This window comes from Octopus sinensis, linkage group LG18 (assembly GCF_006345805.1).
Source record: "Octopus sinensis linkage group LG18, ASM634580v1, whole genome shotgun sequence".
NCBI lineage: Eukaryota > Metazoa > Mollusca > Cephalopoda > Octopoda > Octopodidae > Octopus > Octopus sinensis.
The window spans coordinates 14,437,549-14,440,726 of record NC_043014.1 but is presented as its reverse complement, the minus strand read 5'-3'; positions in this window follow the sequence as shown (position 1 = coordinate 14,440,726).

Genomic DNA, 3,178 nt, shown 5'->3' with positions numbered 1-3,178 from the left:
CTTCCACACAATTTCCGTCTACCAAATTCCCTCAAGATACCCATTTCTTTACTACCCACAAGGGGCTAAACACAGAGAGGACAAACAAGGACAGACAAACGGATTAAGTCGATTATATCGACCCCAGTGCGTCACTGGTACTTATTTAATCGACCCCGAAAGGATGAAAGGCAAAGTCGACCTCGGCGGAATTTGAACTCAGAACGTAGCGGCAGACGAAATACTGACAAGCATTTCGCCCGGCGTGCTAACGTTTCTGCCAGCTCACCACCTTCAAAATTCCCTCAAGATACCGCGCATAATGAGACTGAACACGAAACCAAGTAGATACAAAACGGGCTTCTTAATCACACAACCACACCTGAGCCTACATCTTGCATTTACCACGTATTTAGTAGCAATTTTCTGCTCCCGAATAGCGGAAAGACTTACCTTACTAGGTGAGACGCTAAGTAATTATCACAATCCAGGTAAGACTATTATTCCTCATAACGACGATGGCGTTCTCGTTGTCGCAGGTTATATACCCAAGTATAACTTTCTGCTCATCTGATGAGTGTTTCTTCTCCAAGAATTTATTTAAGCAGGCTAATCCACCTTCTTTCGCTTCATACGAAACAGCCGTACACCCTGAGTACATATTCTGAAGTTTACCTAATTTTACGATGTTTTGTATTTTCACTATTAAGTACACGAAAACATACTCCCTTTAGTGTTGAGTAGGGTGTTGTTTGAGTGATATAGAGCGACACTCAGAGGTTGACCACGTGCTTCGGCTCCCATTCTTTCGTTTAACATAAGTACTGTCGGTGTCACTGTTGAATTGAAAATTATAAGTGGTGGTTAATATCTTCCTTGTCTTGATGTTCTAGTTTCGAATCTCTCCAAGTGTCCCGTCAAGTATCTTGAATATTGGTTCCAACACAAGCATTAACTGTGGCACAGCAAAAGCATTATGAGATATGATCTTACTGAATGATTTTTATACCTTCCAAAGTCTGCTGACGTTTTCTTTTTGTCACTCCAGTTTTACTCACAGCACCAACCTACGCAATATTCTCATAAATTTCGAGGTATTTCCAATTCATCACCGAAGATAGAGAAGATAGACAGGCTATTGACGTTCATATTTTTCTCTCTGGCTGACAATTTTTCCTCAACTGATTGCCTGACAAAACTACATTTCTGTGTCCTTTGAAAAGGTTGCAATAGTGTTCTGTCTTGGTCTCGAGGATACTATTTGAATGCAGCTTAAGATCGTCAATGAAAACTGTGTGACTGCTATTACGATTTCACTCTTCTACAGATCCTGTCATGCAGAGCCAGAACAAATACCGAAACCAATGAAACAGAAAAGAGACAATCCCGTGGCTTGCATCTTATGCGACCCGAGCACACATCCTTTAATTATCCTTCTTAAATCCAAAGTTCACCAAATATTAGCAATAATTTCCAGTCAATCATAAACTTCTGATTTGCTTCTCAATTGTAAACTTGAAATGATTCCAAACTTAACATATCTTTGCGTAAACCTAGATTGCAATTAAATTGCTTGATTAATCTCTTGCATTATAACCTCACCTAATCATGCGTCATATAAGATCATTAGTAGCATCTACTAATAAATCACAGATGTGAATTATCTTTCCAAATCTTATTACTTACGCGACAAATACGCTCTACCCTAATCTGACACGAATGTAGCTATCTGCTGTTACATTAAAATTAAAATCCGAAGTCTTATTTCACACGTTAGTCGCCACAGATTTATTGCAAATCCAAGCCGAAACGTCAAAATGATTAATCTTGTTTACATTCTCACCACTTCTGCTGGCGTCGAGATATCTAGGATAAATTCTATGTAATTTATTCTTGAAAATTAATTACTTAATCCAACCTAAATTCTTCTTTTCCATAAGTCACTAAGAAAACTAAACTCACAAAGTGCTAAGTGCAAAAATCATCTAACAAGACTAAAATTACCTATCTTCTTAGGAATATCTGTAGCTTGTCTGAATAGCTTGCTCGCAAATATAGACGTGTGTGTGTGTGTGTTTGTGTGTGTGTGGTGTGTGTGTGTGTGTGTGTGTGAAGTGGGATGTGTGAAGTCCAGGCGATTACCTCCGTCAGCACTCATCCAAATCCAGGCTAACAAGATATATGGTGGAGGGGAAAACGATCCAGTAAATTTAATGTGCTCCACAGAAACTGAGAACCCAGGACGTTTACGACAACCACTGTGCATAACATATGATGAATAAAAGATTGAAGATATTGGATCACACTTATTATTTAGTCGTTTCAATAACAGATAGGCTGGATAAATCATTTAACATGCTGGAATCAATATAAACAATGGATATGTAATTTCATGCGATATTAAATGGAACTCCATTCTGGCAGGTCATCGTGACCTTGCAAAACATACAATACGCTTCCATTAGGATGAAAACCCTCGCAAATACGATAAGTGGGAGTGGTTTAGAGTATGGTTGAGAGCAATTAATCATTTAGATATGCTTATAGAAATGTACAGAGTAAATTGATCAAAGGACAGGCGATACAACTAGATAAATCAATTTAGGGGCTTGGCATACCAAGTTAGGTGTGGCAAGGGATATATAATATCGATGGCTGTCAGAGTAGGGAGGATGGTATTTGATGACAATGGTATTTGAAGACGGTGGTATTCACAAACGGTCATTAGTTAAGTGGGATGGGTATGCCAGGAATAACATTACAGGAACTATGATGATAAGAAAAAAGTTTAAGAAAATGAGGAGGAGGAGGAGGAGGAGGAAGAGAGAAGAGGATCGTGAAGAATAGTAAGATAGAAAACGATAGAAAGATATAAAAACGTACAATTAAAGGTGATGATTAATTTCGTATTAAATAGAATAGAACAGTAAGTCGTATCATAGTCTCCCTTTACTTGATGTTACATATGTTTCTATGCTCTGCAATTAATGATGCCATATCATATAATAATAATATAATAGTATAATATAATACAATAAAAGTAAATATTAATGATAAGAAATAAATATTGGTTTCAAATTTTGACACAAGGCCAGCAATCTGGGGCAAGGGAATAAGTCGACTAAATCGACCCCAGAGCTCAACTAGTACTTATTTTATCGACCTCGAAAGAATGAAATACAAAGTCGTCTTCGGCTGT